The 18,857-nt window shown below is 44.4% G+C and overlaps 1 protein-coding gene across 1 annotated transcript in view; it reads left to right on the top strand.

Moving 5' to 3' along the window:
* LOC121837354 (adhesion G-protein coupled receptor G6-like) overlaps nucleotides 1-18,857 on the top strand; it is a 45,648-nt gene that overhangs the window by 15,895 nt on the left and 10,896 nt on the right. Inside the window, exon 2 of the mRNA XM_042292949.1 lies at nucleotides 3,231-3,362. The gene's annotated coding sequence lies outside the window, so the exon portion shown is untranslated. The remainder of the gene's footprint in view (nucleotides 1-3,230; nucleotides 3,363-18,857) is intronic.

The following is an 18,857-nucleotide window of genomic DNA, read 5'->3' as shown; positions in this document are numbered from 1 at the left end:
TCTGGTGTCTTTTTTAAATTTTGTTTCACCTGCTGTGTGTCAACGTCGACAGGTAGACGCTGTATATTTTGACCTTTCTAAGGCTTTTGATCTGGTAGACCATTCGCTCCTTGTACACAAACTAGAATCCTACGGCGTGAGTACCTCCCTTTGTTCCCTGTTTCTAGATTATTTGTCTAATAGACACAATTTTGTCCGTGTTCTTGGACATCACTCCCGGCCTTTGTTTCTTCTTCGGGTGTGCCGCAAGGCTCGATACTTGGGCCGATCTTTTTTAATGTTTTCATTAATGAATTGAGCTCAATTGTTCGCAATTCGGTCATCTTGCAATATTTAGATGATGTCAAGTTGGTTAGGCAGATCATATCCTTGAAAGACAGAGAAAAACTTATGGAGGATGTTAGGCTTGTGTGCAATTGGTGTCGTCAGAACATACGAACGCTCAATCCTTCTAAAACTGCTATTATGTCTTTGTGTAAAAAGGTACAAAAAATAAACTTTTGTTGCCAGATTGGCAATGATCCCCTCGAAGAGTCGAGTGCACGCGTGATCTTGGTGTATACATAGATTCTTCGTATTACTTTACTGTGCATGTTAACCTGATAAATGACTCTTTGCGTAAGCTGGGAGTAATTTCTAGAATCACGCGTGAAATCTCCACATCAACCTGTATTCTACGGTTATATTTGTCGTTAATCCAGACCAAGTTGGAGTTTTCCTCCGTAGTCTGGAATTGTATTAGTTCTACGAGCCAAGAGATAATTGAAAAGGTTCAAAAGCGTTTTTTTATTCGAATTGTTTACGATCGTTACATTGGTTGTACTGTTTATTATTCTTATGCAAGACTCTTGGAACGATGCAATTGGCCTACTTTGAGTTCCAGACGGCGTGAGCGCGATCTTGTTTTCCTGTACAAATGCATTAATGGATTAATTGATTGCCCAGATCTCACATTTGGTAATAATATTCACGTTCCGAGTCCAGTTTTGCGGGTTTCTCCGACTTTTCATGTTAATCACATCACCCGAACCAGCCCCATGACCCGTATTCAACACTTCTACAATACCCTCAGGGGAGCAGATATCGATGTTTTTAAACCGAATTTCGTAGGTTTTATGACTTTTGTAACTAACCTGTGAACATTTTGTTCTGCATCATTACCAAGGCGTCAAGCTGTTCATGAGCACAGAAAATAAACAAATGAATGAATGAAATGAATGAGTGAATAGTAGGCGGCAGTTGATAGTTTCGATTCAATTTATATGTACACTTTGATAACGAAAACAAAGCCATAACCTCCGTAATTGCGGATACCTGAAAATGATTGTTTTTGAGTTTTCCAGAGGCAGTCAACAGAGTCGTGATTACTTTGTCATGCCTCATTTACACCGTTTATATTGGCAGTTTCTGTGCATTTGAGAGCTGGATTTGATACACTGCTCAACTTGTTGCTTCTGCACGTAAAAATATCGTTAATGGGCTGGAAATATCTGCATTATGTTTTTACCAGCAGTATGATGGCGATTTCGTAACACCCTTGGGAGCCCTTGGGCAAGCTAATTTAAAACATTAACGGCGTAAAAAAAGGTAGTGTGTCTCGAGTGAAGATTATACGACACGGTTGAAACGACGTGAAAAGGACACGGTTCTCATAACGATGTGTGGAGAATGTGCGGCACAATTCGCTGAAGCTGATCATTGCTGTCTATTGTAATCTCACAGATGAAAGACGGTCAGACCACCATCATGCAATAGCATTGCAGACTGATCACCACACATATACAGGACGCATGAACTGTGTCTTATTTAGGGGATCCCTGTCCAGGCAGCAGCAGAGGAACAGCTCCGTGACGTAGGGCTCAATGGAACAGGCCGACCAGAGAAAGGCGGGGGCTAAGGACATAAACCTCGGTTGTACCTTGGACAAGACAGCATTTTGCCGTTCAGCAGGTCTACATCATCACCACCCCCTCGCACTGCGGTGCGGAGGTGACTGTCGAAATGTGGAATTAATGAATTTATCTAAAACAAAAATTCCTGCTGATTCAGCAATTCAGTGACTGCAAACTAAGTATTCTATGCACTTCAGCCAAAGGGGGCGGCCATACCGTACACAGCCTTCACGGACAAACTGCTGCGATGTCCACGGTACAGAAATCCGGGATTTCGACTTTGAGAAAGCAGCTCTGTACTCGTGCTGTTCCATTGAACGCTACATGAGGAAGCCGGTGATTTTTAGGTGTTGTAGGTATTTCAAATAAAATAATATACTTGCTACCTGGAGAAATTTTACCTCTAATTTGAATTTTTCCAACATAGAACAGTCCAAGGAAATGACATTAATCAAGTAGCAGTACCTAGCTGTAATAATAAGCTATCTGATGGTATAAATTAATTTGATAAAAATAAAAGTCGAAATGGCTTTCAGTTTGTTAATACCACCTCCTGCATACTCAAGAAAGGGGCTCGGTAGAAGGTTTTATTTACAAAAAAGTCAAATTACTTATTATATTTCAACGTCATAAACGCCCAAAATAAAAATAAAAATTATTTGTGTTGAATTAAAAAAAAAATTATATATTTTATTGGCGTCAGAAATATTTAGTTTTTTAATGCTTTACCTTGTGTTTGTGTGTTAATATCTGGGCCACCGAATTGTGCAAGCACTTCATATTTGTTTTATTTTGCATGAAGAGAATATCATTAATATTTTTCGTATGTGTTTCAAATATGTCGAGAGGTACAGGCTCGCAAATTTCGTGGACAATAGCTCAACGTTTCATGCTTAGGACGTTTAATAAAAATGCATATGACTACAATAATACCTAAAGTATTTATTTGGACTGACCTACGACCATATATTTTTTTTTAATAATTTGGCTCTTAACATTATTAGTTAAGTTTTCTACTGCCAGAAATGGCCAGACCGGTAATAGTAGTAGGCCTCTTCGAGATCTACTATCTTTGATGTCCCGAACTGTTTGGCAGACGAAAATATGTACAAATTTATTTACGTCACGCAATAGTCAATGATATATAAAGATATAAAGCAAATAAAAAAAATACCAGCTACCTATTGTTCGATCTTTTCTTAAAACGCCAAAAACTCGAACTACGGTTAGCGTAATTCCGAAAATCAGATGCCTGATTTTTTTCCCCCAATATCAGCAGGTGGTTAAATGGACATGAAAGCTTTCTGTCTGTTCTTACTTTGTTTGCCTGGCTTGCAGAGATTGTTGATTTCCCAAAGAATTCGGACGAGCTGACCTTCTACTTCCATACCAACGGCGTCGGCTCCGGCAAAGGCTTCTGGATCGAGGTGGCGCGAAGACCGGGCTCATGCGACGCGCGGAAGAACATCAGTGAGTGCCTTGCATCTCCAGCTACTTCTAACATTTCTCCAGACCTCCATAGAAAGTGCGGACCTCTGCGCTAAAGCAAATGTGTAGGATTCGCGTGCCTAACCAGCGAAAGGTACCGGACATGCCCCAGCGAGGTTTGAAGAGTATTTTAGACAAGGCGTCTTTTTGAGGTGGCACCGTTATCTCCCAATTGGCAATAAGCCTTCGTAAGACCGCAAGCACCTCCACTACGATTGTATTTGGTAGCTGGGGATCCGCAGCCCCGCGCATTTCGTTGGAGCCGCCGAGGTGACTAGGTTGCTTATAGCTCTATAGTGTATAGCGTGTTTTATTTTAGGTGTCATAGGTGTTTTATGGTGTGAAAGCTACACTAGCGTTGTCTGCGGAGGTGAGTTACACGGCCAAAGGGACATAATAAAGGGGGGGGGGGGTAATTTTTAAAGTAGATGAAAACAACTGATTCGTTTTACTTAATTCTTTATTAGTGGAAATACACGTATGGTTTTAATTCGAAACTTTCTGAGCGTCGTGGAAAACAACTAAATCAGTAAATTTATTAAGTGTTTGGAGCGCGTTGGAAGCGTTGTGATGTCTTAAATTTACCACTCGATTCAAAGCTGGGGGTGCGAAATGCGGATCCTTAAGGATATCATTCACATTTTCGCAACGCCGGCCTTGTGGAGCTGCACAGGTGTAACTCTCACACCACCGCACATTCCACGCGCTCCCAATCTTTCCAAAATGTATTGACTCCTAAATCAATATTTTTTTACTGCAACCACATTAACAAAAATAGTCGGTGCACGGCCGAGCTGGTGGAAGTTTCTTACCATGATGTATTTAGCCCAAGACTGGGCAGAAGGAGAATAAACCTTGTACAGTGGAAGGAAAAGGGACAGACTACGTCTCCGACATAGCTAAAGATTTTATGTAATCACTATCTTCATATGCACATATACCCGCGGTAAAATATCTTGTTTTGTGGACACGTACAAAATCCACACCAGCACAAAAATATATGAAAAAAATATTAAACTGCGAGGCACTGCCAACTTTAGATTACACAAATACTTCTCAACTGCTTTTGTTGTATCTCTAGAGTTCACGATACTAGAATAGAATGCTTTTAAACCTTGAACACAGAGCTGCAAGGTTCACCACCCACTTTCCACCCCAAGTTCTATTAGATTGTCTTAATAAACAGAGACAACCACAACCAACTCATTCTTACAAACAAAAACATAAAACTTGACAAAAATATCGTCGCATTTTTTAAACTATCCCCAAGGTATAAATATATTTGACTAATGTAGTTTCCTATTGATTTGAACCTGCTTTTTTACAACTAGATGGTGGTTTAAAAAGCGCAAAGGACCGAGAAGAGGAGGAGCGGACAGGACAGAGCGCTTTTACAACCATCTTGATGTTATTTAATTCTTGACTGCCTGGAGCTCAGCTGGTTGGTATGACATGATTCTGAAGGTTTCCAGCTGAATGTAGAGGGAAAAACCAAGGAATGGAGAAAAAGGACGCACAATTCTTACTGTACCGTTTATGTTCCTGACCAATGTGTATTACAATTATTATATTCGCGAATATCTGTAGCCATTTCAAAATTAACCGCGTTAGTCTTTACTTGTATTTTGTGCTCCGTTAATCTGTAATGTATATACCTCTTAGTTTGTAATTCGTTCTTTAATCCATGATCCGAAGGTATTTCGTAGCCTACAGCATTTTTCAGAGTACCGACTTGCCACCATGTGATATTTTTCACTCAGTTAAATCTATCTGAAAAACATCTCATCTTAAAATCTGAACTGAAAACTGTCTTCACGCTGAACCTTTTGGCATATCCTTTCAAGTTAGATATTACTCTATGATATTACCGGATCGCAGCAAGCTCAGTCTGATTTTTTTTCTTTTCTGCCTTTTCGACGATTGAAGAAATAATTACCTTTTCATTTCTTATTTGGTCAATTTTTCTCACTTGTGTCATTCCTCAAAAAGCATCTGAACGGCCCAAGGGATAAATCTTCTAGTAAATAATAGAGGTTTATGTTGTAAATATTTGAGACCGCCGATAAAAAAATGCGCTCCACTGCGGTTTCTAGCAGCCATGTGTTCGCTTCTGCGCAAAGTATGTCGTAGAAGGCGCGTTTTCTATCATAGCATTTGTTTTTTTTTTGTTTTCGTTTTTAATGGCGCTGTTCATGTGGTACTCGAATGGTCGTCCTGAATTAACTTCTGTAAACAGGGTATTCGAGCCGTTGGAAGCAATGCTTCACGGAGCAGAGGAATCGCTTTTCCTTCAATGTGAATATGGTCAAAGCCGCAATTAGCGGTTGGTGTTGTCTACGGCTAGCTACGCAGAGATTTCAGCGATATTGTTAAAGTAAACTAATTGAGCGTGTTTGAGAAAACCTTACTGTATTATACATAACATATTCAATTCGGTGCTAAATAGAAGTCAACAAACCCTACCCTCTAAAAAAAAAAAAGGAGGAAAAAGGTAGCAACCGCGCCTCTTCCTCCCTTCTCCTGACGCGCCCCCAGTCGAACACGAAAAGAAGGGAGGAACGAGACGTTTTTCTCCTCCAGGCATACGGGAGAAAGGTTCCGCCCTCTCGCCTCATCTTCCTTCGGTTTCGTTTTTCGAGCACGTCGCGCGCTTTCTTTCATAAATGTGGTTGAATTGATTGAGCTTCAGCGACAGTGAAGGCCACCTGTAATTCCGTCTTTCAGTCCAAACGTGCAGAACATTTCGGTTGCATTAACGTTTTTATCACTGATTTTATCAAACGAGCGAATGAAGCCGTTAGAAACCGCGAAGTTCCGAAGCAGCGCCAGCAGCGCTACTTACACTGGGCTAAGATGGCCGCCTCTGTTTTGCGCAACGATGTTTCGACGTTGACAACGCTATGAAAACCGCGGAAACTGCATCCTAGACAGGCAGGTTTTGCTGCGGGGTGCCAGGGTGCCTTTGTGCTGAGTTCGATTCTGTTTTCTGATGCCGAATGTCAACCGGCAGTCAACGTGATTCTGTATGTGTGTGTGTAAGCATCATAGCAGCAACATCGCGATAGCAGTGTTGTGCGTCTTGAAAATAATACTGGAATTATCGCCGATGTGACCATGTGTTCGCGCATCAGTGGTGCGACAAGATGTGATGACGTAAACTGTCGGGCATTTATGCCACCGATTTGGTCGTGATCGGAGGGGGCGGGCGTATGAGGTTGACATTCCACTTTACATTAAAGAGTTTGAAAGGATTCTGAAGCGGAATTTTGATTTCAGAAAACAGCGCAGAAGCGCTAGGCGGGACGCTACAAACCCGAAATAATCACCAATAAAGTGGTATCTCCAACGGATGGTCGTAATTTTGTGAAGAAGAGCGCGCTTGAACAAGGCTCGTGACGTGACCCGATTCCTGTTTTCTCCTCTTCTCTCTTTGACTCCGCGAGGACGCGACGATGAAATGAAGCCCGAAGGCCGTTCCCCCTACTCCTGAACTATTCTGTAGAAAACGCGACGTCGCGATTCTCACTTAGTCGCATCCTCATTCTACAAAAATATGGTCATCCGTCGGAGATATCTCTTTATAAGTTGTGTCTTGGGGGTATTTTTTTAATGTTATTTACATATACTGCAGGCAGCGGCGCTGCCCAAGCAGGGGAGGGTTGCAAAAGGAGTTTAGTTAATAGGTGTTCGAATTGGTTGGCATCAGTACATTCCACAAGCAATGACGGCTAGCTGTTCCATTGTTCAATTGTTTTAGAAAAAAAAATGACTTGTGAAAAAGGTTATTTCTGGCATAGTATGGGCATATGACTTTGGAGTGATTTAGTCGAGCTGATCTTTGTGGCACAGGGGGAACATAAGTGTCACATTATAGACCAGATGAATTGTTTTAAAGTAAGTAAAGAAACCTCAGTGTAGTCTGATAGGATGAATCTTGCAGCAAGACGTTGGGTCCGCTCCACCTCCGCGGTGTCTTTCACAAAATACGGGTCCCACACAATAGAGGCGTACTCTAGAGCTGGGCGAACTAGAGAACGATAAGCTACAAATTTCACAGCCCAGTAACACCCTTTGAGTTTTCTTCGAAAAAAGCATAGCTTTCTGAACGCTTTGGCACATATGTTGTTGATGTGGTGGTCCCATTTGAGGTTGTTTTTTAATTCTTAGGCCTAAGTATTTCAGAGAGGAAACTTCTTGAATGCACTGATTGCCAATACGATAAATGTAGGAAAGGGGCTTTTTTGTAGTCAGAGTCATTGAGACTGTGTTAGAGAAGTTAATTTTCATTTTCTGAAGGTCGCACCAGTTCGCAAGTTTACAAAGGTTTTCATTCGATGTAGTCTGGCAGAAAGAATTTTTGACAAGGGTATACATTACGCAGTCATCCGTGAACAATCTTACACTAACACATTCATACATATTTTTGGAAATGTTAACATAAATCAAGAAAAGTAACGGTTAGAGCACGGAGCCGTGTGGTACACCAGACAAAACCTGTAGATTATCAGATTTAGAGCCATCACGTTCAACGATTGAGAGAGGTTTTGTAGATAGGCCTGTATCCAACGAACCAGCGTATAGCAAGTCCTACTTCTTTCAATCTACCAATTAGCAGATTGTGAGGCACGCGATCAAAAGCCTTAGAGAGATCTAAAATAATTGCGTCGGTTTGGTGAAGATTGTCGATCGCGGCTGCAAAATCGTGGACAACAGATATTAGCTGGGTCGTTGTGGAAACGTTTCTTCGAAATCCGTGTTGGTTCCTGTCAAAAAAATTGCTTGACTCTAGGTAACCAGATATATGGTTAGCGATTATGTGCTCAAGTAACTTGCAACATGTGCTTATCAAAGTAATAGGTCTGTAATTTCCGGCGTCTAATTTGTCACCTGATTTAAATACAGGATTTACTCTAGCGGTTAGGCAATCTGCTGGTAAGGAACACTGATTAATGAGACATTGAAGAGCGGTTTGAGCTCAAGCTGCTTTAACAAGTTAGTTACTGATGATGAGGTGCGGTAGTCTGATAGGATGAATCTTGCAGCAAGACGTTGGATCTGCTCCACCTCCGCATTGTCTTTCACAAAACACGGGTCCCACATATTAGAGGCTGTTCTATCGTGACCGAGATATAGAGACCAGACTCATGTCTGAGCGAATCGAACAATAAGAACGTTTGTTCGTTGCGTACTCTCTTATATAGTCGCCGCTATCAGGGCGATGACGTCAAGTTGCTGACGTCAGGATAGCGTGTTTATCAATACATGACACTCTTCCCTGCTTAACAAAGGAAAGGTTTGTAAATTAATCTAGGCTACTTGGCCTTCGCTCTATAATCATCGGCTTGGTACTTGTTGCGATGTCGCCGGGTGCGGTTGCTGCGCCGCGGTGCCGGTGCTTCACCTTGAACCCTTGCGGCGGTGGACGTCGCTTCTCCGGCGTTGCCTGGAGCCGTCTGAGTCCCATCGAAGTCTGTAACGCCATGAGATGAGGTTTCTGGTGATGACCTCTTGTTGCCTTCGGCTTGGCCATCGGAGTACGGTGATCCCTCTTTGAGAAGTTCGGGTTCTTGTGCTAATGATACGGCACGGTCGTGCAGCTCGAACTGCACAACTGGCCTCTGTTGGCTAGCTATTCTTCCGAGGGTTGCGTTGATCATCGGGTCGGCTGTTCGTGATCGCTGTAACGTGTTGACCTGATGTAAAAGGTGCTGTCGGTGCAATTCACCATCGGTTCCGCAAGTGGTCAGCGTGGGTGAATCGCACGTTGTCTTTTACTTTGACGAGGTAAGTACCGGGGCTGACGACTTGTTCGATGATTCCCTCCTGCCATGAATCGGCTTCTCCTCGCGTTGTTTTGACGTAAACTTTCTCATTGACGCAAAAGAACTCCCCTGGTCCTCTTTGCTGATTGAGTTGGTTGGCACTCCTTTGTTGACGGTCTGCCATGTCACCTGCAAAGCATGCCTTGAGTAGAGACAACTTTATGCGAGGCACTCGCTTTAGAAAGAGCTGCGCTGGAGTCTTTGCCGTCACTGAATTTGGCATGCACCTGCACGACAACAAGAAATCGTTAAGGCGCTCTTGTGTTGTGCGCTTCACTCCTGCCCAGTTGTCGCAAAGAACTTGCTTGAGCAGCGCTGTCTTCGTGGTTTGCACCAGTCTTTCAGCGGCTCCGTTCGGTGCAGCGTGGTAGAGAGGTGTGCTAGTATGCCTGATACCACCCCTCTTAGAAAAAAGGGTCAGTATAGTCCTCCCTAAATGGAGGAACGCTCTTGATACGTATGTTCCTTCAGAAAAGGAGAAACTTTCGTCCCTTAAGCAGGGGAGCAAAAGTTCCTCCGTCGACTGCATCTCATTATGGCGGCCACGAATCGAGTAAATCGAGCTCGATAAGGCTTAGCGAGAACACTAAGTCTATTGTACGAAGCGAGAGAAGCAGCAAAAAAAAAACGTAACACGAGCTTTCCGCGAACTGTATTTATTTCTGAAGTTTCTTTACCCCTGCAGGTAAAGAAACTTACGTTTCGAAAGCATGCAGTCACTCAGTCCTTTCATCGTCCGCACTGCGATGTTCAACGGAGACAACCGGCACCCAGTTCGCGTACCTTGTGTCTTACCTTTTTTATTCCTCAAGCCACAATTCCTTCGTCAACCGTTGCGTCAACCGCACATCACGGAGCAGTGAAAATCATTCGCCCGCAAAACCAAAAACCGCTCTCAAGAAAAAAAAGCAAATCCGAAGCAACCTCTTGGCGTACCTCAGCACGGTAACACGAAATTATGGCGTAGCCGCGTAGCGTAAAAGGATGTTAAATCGCTTGCCACCAGATGGCAGGGTCAAGCAGAGTAATCGCAAGTAGCTAGGCTAGGTGGCGCTAGGTACCGCCCAATTCATGTTTTACAAAAAATATTTTTATTTTCTTACGCCACAATTGCGTTTCCTTTTCTTCGGGGGTCTCTAACGCATGTAGATACGTTACGCCAACTACAAGCATCAGGTGAACACATATTGAGCGCATACACAGGAATCGCAGATACAAACATCAATACAACAGCACACTACCCCGATCACTACTCCTGAGCCCTGCGTTTCCGTCTTTTATACTGGTCGTTTTGAACGTACGGAATTTTTCGGTGACTCCTTAAGCAATAAAAAATATTCCGAACATGTTAATTTTTTTCCAGCAATGTCATACATCTCGGACTATTTTTAATGGCTCAGGGGATGAATCTCTTATTAAAAAGAAAGCGCTCGATCGTGCCGTAATTATTTGAAAGCCAATAAATCGAGCCGCTCCAATGTGGTTCCAAGCCATGAGTTTGTTTTCCCGCACGGCCGTTCGTAGCCAGTATTTATATTGTAGTGTTTGCTTTTCTATTTGTGCTGTTCGCGCACGGCTGCAATTGCCGTCTTGGATTAATCTTTGTAGAGCGGATATTCACTCAGCTGGAAGTGATGCTTCACGGGCAGAGAAATCGCTTTTCGATCAACTTGAATGCAGTCAAAGCCGCGACTTGCGGAAACTGTTAAGTGTACGGAGCTACGCCGTTGCGAGCTCGAAAACTTCTAGTGCTCATCCTAGCGTGCCACTTGGAGGGCAGCTTCTACAGGAACCGTAATATATTTAAACAGTAAAATAAAGGAGAGCGTTTTTTTCGATTTTACCTGTTTTTTTTAATGCTCAACTTCCACTGTAAATATACATACTTTCTGTCATACTTTCGTATTGTTCAGTCCTTTCCCCAGAGCGCAATCGCTCTCGGGGACCGACAGTCACATCGGCCACTGTACGATAGGAGCTTACCGTTCAGACCAGCGTTCCAACATGATTATCCACACGTCGATCGACTGCACCTAATCCCTCAAGTGCTTTTAAACTCTTTAATGTAAAGCGGAATGTCATCCTGCGACACCCCGCCCCCTCCGATCACGGCCCGACCAGCGGCATCAATGCCCGACAGTTTACGTCATCTCATCCTGTTGTTACACCACCGATACGCGAACACACGGTCATATCGGCGATAATTCCAGTCTTCTGTTCACAACCCACAACACTGCCATCACGATTTCGCTGACACGCAGAAATACAGAACCACGTTGACGATGTTGCTGACACGCAGAAATACAGAATCACGTTGAACGCCGGTTGGCACTCGGCACGGGAGAACAGAACCGAAATCAGCACGGAAGGCACCCGGGCAACCGACAGGAAAACCTGCCTGCCTTGGACGCAGTTCCCGCGATTTCCATAACGTCGAAAATGTCGACACTGTTCCTCATGGTTTCGCTGCTGTAGTTCCGCGTGTGTCCCGCAAATCGGAGACGGCCGTCTTACCCAGTGTATGTAGCGCTGCTGGCACTGCTCCGGAACTTCGCTGTTTCTAGCGGCTTCGTTAGCTCGTTTGATAAAATGAGTGGTAAAAACGTCAATGCAACCGAAATGTTCTGCACGTTTGAACTAGAAGACGGAATTACAGGCGGCCTTCGCTGACGCTGAAGCTGAATCAACTAAATATTAATTTTTAAACAACGTGCGCGATGTAATCGAAAAACGAAACCGAAAGAAGATGAGTCAGGAGGGCGAAAGCTTTCTCCGGTCTGCCTAGAGAAAGAGAAAAACGTCTCGGTGTATAATAAGGACTTTAATTTTCCTTTTATCGGTCTTGGTTTGTTTATGTGTGTTTTCGTAAATAAAATAATAGAAAAAAATTTACGAAAAAAAAACAGAAAAAAAACCCCCGCTCCTCTTGGGATCGAACCCTTGACCACTTGGTCAGTAGCGCGATGTTTTCCCCCTGCGCCTACTGAATTTTTTTTTTCTTTATTCAGCTGCGCCTACTGAACAAGGAGGAACTCGCCCTCCTCCTTTCATCTGAACTGCCGTTCCTCCCTTCTCTGGGCAACTTACCCGCAACAAGTAGGAACACTCACTGTTGCTACCTCTCTCCTCTTTTTTTTTTTCTTAGAGTGGGTTTTGCAGGAACTCTTGAAACTCATCCGAGGTAAACTGTGGGTTCAACAAGGCGGTAAGTTGGGCTAGTTGGTTAAACATCGACAAACGTGAAAACAGCGCAAAAAATTGAACAAACGACAAGTGAAAGAAGTGCACGGACAAAGCGCTGATGGTCAACTAAAGTTTAATTTTCAGGCGAACCAGAAAAATAAACACAGGGCATAGAAAGAACCAATTTTGGTTCTTTCCTATGCTTTGTGTTTATTTTTCTGGTTCGCCTGAAAATTAAACTTTAGTTGACAATCAGCGCTTTGTCCGTGCACTTCTTTCACTTGTCGTTTGTTCAATATTTTGCGCTGTTTTCATGTTTGACGGTAAACTGTGGGCCGCTGTCAGTTACAAGTTCCTCTGGGTAGCCGTAGGCTGCGAAGACTGTGTCTAATTTCTGGGCTGTCTGCGCACTTGTCGTTTTACTCATGCAAAAATCTTCGATCCACTTGGAGTAAGCGACGACGAGCACGAGCAGGTTAACTCCGTCTTTGACTGCGTAGGCCGCGTGAACGCGTTCCCACACTCTGATTGGATAAGGCCACGGCTGCAGTGGACTGGGAGTCTTCGCTGGGTGGACGCTTTGGCAATTACGACAAAGACGTACCGTGTCTTCCACTTCCTTGTTGAGAAGAGTCCACCAAACGTAAGATCGGGCTAACATATTCATCCGAGTCATACCTGGGTGGGCTTCGTGCAGTAGAGCGAGCACGTGTGCCTGCAACATTTTGAAAATAGTGACATGATTTCCCCGAGTCAAACATCCTCCTTTCACTGACAGCTCGTCCCTGCGCACAAAGAACGCCTCCATTTCTTCGGGCTACTTTCTTGGCCACCCCGAGAGCGTGTAGTTGATAAGTGCCATGAGGACCAAATCACGCTTTGTTTCCCTCGCCACTTGTTGGGCGGTGAGCGGCATTGCGTCGAAAACAGCTAGACATTCTGGATCGCCATGCTTGGTTTTCGCATCCGCAACTTGCATGTTGTAGCCGTTCCGGAACTTGAGCTTGTACTGATATGCGGAAAGTTTTACAGTCCATCTTTAGATTCTTGCGGCTCCTAGTGTTGGAATTGGTTTGTCTTGTTCTAGAATGCCAAACAGAGGTTGGTGATGATTTTACAGACTTAAGCTGCGTCCATACAAATACCGGTGAAATCTTTTCAGGCCCAAAATAATAGCAAGCGCTTACTTCTCTCCTTGCGCATAGTTACGTTCACAGCTTGTGAGAGTGCGCGAGGCAAACGCTATCGGCCTTTCACTTCCGTCCATCATTTCATGAAAACTCACAGCTTCCAGACCGTATGCAGATGAGTCACAGCTGAGACCGATGGGCTGGGTTGCCTGAAAGAATGTGAGCGCATCGCTGTTGATGATCATGTCTTTCGGGGCTTCAAAAGCCCTCCTGCACTGTTTTGACCAGTGTCATATTTGCTCTTTCTTCAACAGTGAGCAGAGGGGCTTGGTCACCGTTTCAAAATTTCTTAAGAACTTGGCGTAGAAGTTCAAAAGTCCCAGATAAGCTCTCAGTTCCGTGATGTTTGTTGGCTCGGGTGCGTCTCGGATTCCCTTGATTTTTGTCGATGTCGGGTAGATGCCTTCGGCCGAAAGCTTGTAACCCGAGTAAACAACGGAGTCGCGAAAGAATTCAAATTTTTCTTCCTTGAGTGTGATGTTAAAATCTCTTAGTCGTCGCAAAACTTTTTTGACTGTGTTGCAGCAGTCTTGGTTGCTACTGCCCGTGACCATAACATCGTCTATGTAGCATCCTACGTTAGGGATGGCTTCCAGAACCTTGTACATCAGTGTCTGGAAGATTGTGGGCGCACTGGCGATTCCAAACGGAAGTCTCTGATATTTAAAGAGTCCCAAGTGCGTGTTAATCGTGAGCAGGGGCTTGGCTTTACTGAGTAGCACCTGCTGGAAAGCGGAGGACAAGTCCAAGACGCCAAAGACCTTGCCAACAGCAGGCATGGACTAGAGACCTTCGGGCAGCGGTAGCGGATAGCAATCAGTCTTTAGTACTACTCTGTTTATTGTCACCTTACAGTCTCCGCAGAGCCTTATTCCTCCGCCGTGCTTGGGAACGACTACTACAGGGGTCGCCCAGTCACTGCGGGTCACTCTTTTCACGATGCTGTCGTTTTCTAACCTACGTAGTTCTGCCGCAACGGCTTCTTTGGTTGCGAATGGTATAGGCCTTGCTTTGCAGTACACTGGTGTGCTGTTCACTTTAAGGACGACCCTTGCCTCGTAGTCGGACACAACTCCAGGTGTGCTACGGAAGACTTCTGGAAACTTCTTTTTTAGAGACGTGACTTTTTCTTCCTCTGTTAATACGCAGACGGATTTCCAATCAAGTTGAAACTCTTGTAACCAGTCGCGACCTAGTAGTGCGGGTAGAGTTCTTTGGTTATCTTCTACCACGAAAAGGGGGAACGTCACGCTGCGTCCGTTGTGCTCTACGTTGACAGCTGTTTTTCCTTTTATCTTCAAAGGTTCTCCAGTGTATGTTCTCAAGGCAGCCTTCGTTGGTTTGCATGCGACTTTCGCAAAGTTGTCCTTGTAGACGCTTTCAAAAGTCAGCGTAACTGCTGCGCTCGTGTCCAGCAACATAGAGATCGGCATCCCTTCAATGTTTACGGAAACATTGTACTATCGGGGAAAAATGAAATGCGAACAGAGGAGCGCGTGGCTCGCGGTACAGGCTGCGCCGCCTAGAAGTGAGCCTAGGGGCGAGGGTGCGTTGCCTACTTCGATGTGTTCATGCCCCTCGATTGGCGCTCCCCCAGCTTCGGCAGTGCGCCTCTCAGTGCGCTGAAAGCTGTCACCGCTATCTTTGCCTGCTCGGCGAGTGCGGCGAGCTTCTTTGGACCGCACGCGCTGAGCCAGCAAAGATAGCGGTGATAGCTTTCAGCGCACTAAGAGGCGCACTGCTGAAGCTTGGGGAGCGCAGAGGGAGGGGCGTGAACACGTCGGAGTAGGCCACGCACCCTCGCTCCTAAGCTCACTTCCAGGCGGCGCTGCCTGTACCGCGAGCCACGCGCTCCTCTGTTCGCATTTCATTTTTCCCCGATAGTACCTACGCTTGTCGCTTGCTGCACAAAGCACAATGTAATAAACTTGCGATGCTTCGGAGTCATTGTCTGACATATCAACGTAGTTTATCGGAGGCAGTTTTTTTTCTTGGCACATTGCTTCCAAACGTCCTGTCTTTGCGCACGCCCGGCATTTCACATGGATTTCGATACCAGCATCGGTCAGGCGCGTGTCCTTTCCCACAGCGATAACAACCGCGTTTCGTCTTTGATGCGCCCTCCTTCTTTAATTATGGCGCGTGCGTTTCCGGCTTATTTTCTTTTTCTTGGTTCTTTGATCGTGACTCGTGCGTTTTCGCACATGTGCTGCCGCTGATAGCATGAATTTCTGTCGGTCTCGCTTCTGCTGATTACAGCTCGCTGGTTTGCCGCAATTTGAGTTCCTTTTCAAGAGCTATTTTACCTGCACCTTCAAAGGTCAGACCCTCCGTAGCAAACAATCTGTGTCACTTCGTCGCGTAGGCCTGCTACTAGGCGGTCTGTCAAAGCTTCATTCAGAAATGCCTTGAATTCGCAGTTGCGTGCTAGGTGCTTCAATTCTCTCACAAGATCCTTCATGCTTTCAACTTCTTGTTGCATTCGCCTGTTGACTTTTCAGCGTTCGGCAATTACGGAATACTCCGGACTGAAGTGGTCGTCCAGCAACTCCCGCACTTGCTCGAAAGTTTTGTCGGTGAGCTTCTGCGGAACTAGGATTTGCTCGAGCTTCTCGTAAGCCTGACCACCCACCACGTTCAAGAACAAATTCCGCTTTTTCGCCGCGGGTACTTCGTTAATGTCAACGAAATGTTCAAACCTCTCGAAGTGCGACCTAATGTTGTCGCTCTTAGGGTGGAACTCAGACATGCCCCCTAGGCGTTGCTGAGGATGAGGCGTTGACATAATACCGGTCGAAACAGTGCACTTATCTGTTTCGTTGATGTCGCCCGCTCCGTCCTCCGTCGTATCCGTGATGCAATCGACATACCTGCGGATAGTCATGTTGTAACGCTGGTCTGAACCGCTGCTCCTATCGCACGATGCCCAATGCGACTGTCGTCTGCGATATCCTGTTGTCTCCACCCTGAGTGTGACCGCGTCACTGCGATCTGGGGAAGTGGCCGAACAGTATGGAAATTTTACGGAGAATACCTATATTTATTAAGGGAAGATGGTAAGTAAAACTGACATAGAAGAAAAGAAAAACCTATCTTTTATTTTTTTGTTTGAATATACTAACGGTTCCTGGAAAAACTGCCCTCCAGCTGGCGCGCTGGAATGAACGCTAGAAGTTTTCGAGCTCACTACGTTAACATCTGCCGCAAGTCGCGGCTTTGACTGCAATGATGTAGATCAAAAAGCGATTTCTCTGTCCGTGAAGCCTCGCTTCCACCTGAGTGAATACCCTCTTTACAGACACTAATTCAAGGCCACAATCGCAGCCGCACGCGAACAGAAGAAATAGAAAAACAAATACTACAATAGATAAACTGGCTACGACGTGCGGTGCGGGGAAGCACACACATGGCTTGGAACCACATTGGAGCGGATTAATGTATTGGCTTTCAAATAATTATGGCATGAGCGTTTACTTTTTCTTAAGAGATTTATCCCCTGAGCCGTTCAAAATACTCTCAGAGGCATGACATTACTGGAAAAAATCAACGTGCTGGAAATAATATTTGTTGCTGAGATTGTCACATCAGAAAAGGTAGTGATCGGGTTAGTGTCCTGTTGTATTGATGTTTGTATGTGCCGTGTATGTGTATGCGCCAATTTATACGTTCAGCCGATGTCAGTGGTAAGCGTAATGTTGTATATACATGTGTGTATAATAAAAGAGTCCAAGAGGCCCGAAGCGCAACGGTGGCGTGAGCAAGAAAAATTATTTCTGTAGCACGTGAATTAATTGGGCGGTGCCTAGTGCCATCTACCTAAGCTACTTGAAATTACTCTGCTTGACCCTGCCATCTGATGGCAACCGATTTAACCTTCTTTCACGCTTCGCCATAATTCTTGGTTACCGTGCAAGAATGAGACAAGTAGCCTGCTTCAAGATTAAGAACAAAACGAGCGTGTTGGTAACGGTAATTAGACATGAGGAAGATACATAGAAAGGGGGGACGGACAACGAAGACTTCCAAATTGGAAGTCTTCGTTGTCCGTCCCCCTTTCTATGTATCTTCCTTATGTCTAATAGCCTGCTTCGAATTTGCTCTTTTTGAGAGCGGATTTTGGTTTCGCGAATGGTTTACCACTCCTCTGTGATGTGCGGTTTACGAAGTAATTGTGGCTCGAGGAATAGCAAAGGTAAGACATAAAGTGCGTGTGGTAACTTGATATCGTTTGTTTCCATTTAACATCGCAGTGATGACGATGAAAAGACTGTTGAAACGGAATTTTCTTTCTCTGTGGGGGGAAGCCGACTTCGGAAATAAACACAGTTCGCGGAAAGCTCGTGTTACGCTTTTGTTTGCTGCTCCTCTCGTCCCTTACAAGAGACGTAGCGTCCTCGTTAAGCCTTATTGAGCTCGATTTGCTCGATTCGGGGCCGCCATAATGAGATCGAGCTGACGGAGGAACTATTTGCTCCCCTGCTTCTGGGACGCAAGTTTCTCCCCTGCTTCTGGGACGCAAGTTTCTCCCCTTCTAAAGGGTACGAGAGCGTTCCTCCTTTTAGAAACAAAACTATAGTGACCCTTTTTCTTCGAGTATATGACTAAGTACCAACAAATAATTAATAATTAGGTAGAACAAAATGGCAATGACCCAAATATATCTATTTTAATTGAGCTTCAAATATATTGCATTTCGAAATGTACGGCTTTACATGTCAAAATTATATATGGCATCTGATTCTTTTTTAATTTCAGACAATACCAAACGCTCTTTGTGCATAAAATAGGAAAGAGATTAAAACTGGCTTTTTTTACAAAAAATATCTCATGAAATCTGTGCTTTCAAAGTTTCCGCTCACATTCTATGTCGTTCTCGTTGAAAAACGTTTAAAAGAAAAGAAAAACTTATAGTTACTGAACAGGTATATATGTAAGCTTTCATTTGATATGCACCATATATCATACCGTTGAATGTAACAAAACATATCATCCTTCAATACATGTAAATTTCCTATACAAATAAAGGTAACGCTAAAGACAAGGAGAAGCGGAAGACAAAGAAACGGACAAGGGTGATGTATAACCAACTAGCCAGTCATATGGTCTTATGTAAATTACTGTACAAAAACAAACAAACAAAAAACATTAAAAACAAATACACAGTTTTATGTGAACTTAAACCTTTTATTTTAGCTCTAACAACCATGTGCCATGCTTTCTTGTCCAAAATGTATCCGAGCCTGGCGAAACACCCAAATGCGGGACCTGTGACAGTCGCCCAA

This window comes from Ixodes scapularis, unplaced genomic scaffold, assembly GCF_016920785.2.
Source record: "Ixodes scapularis isolate PalLabHiFi unplaced genomic scaffold, ASM1692078v2 PGA_scaffold3__209_contigs__length_174095766, whole genome shotgun sequence".
NCBI lineage: Eukaryota > Metazoa > Arthropoda > Arachnida > Ixodida > Ixodidae > Ixodes > Ixodes scapularis.
The sequence above is the reverse complement of the archived record's forward strand: the minus strand, read 5'-3'. Positions and strand labels throughout refer to the sequence as shown.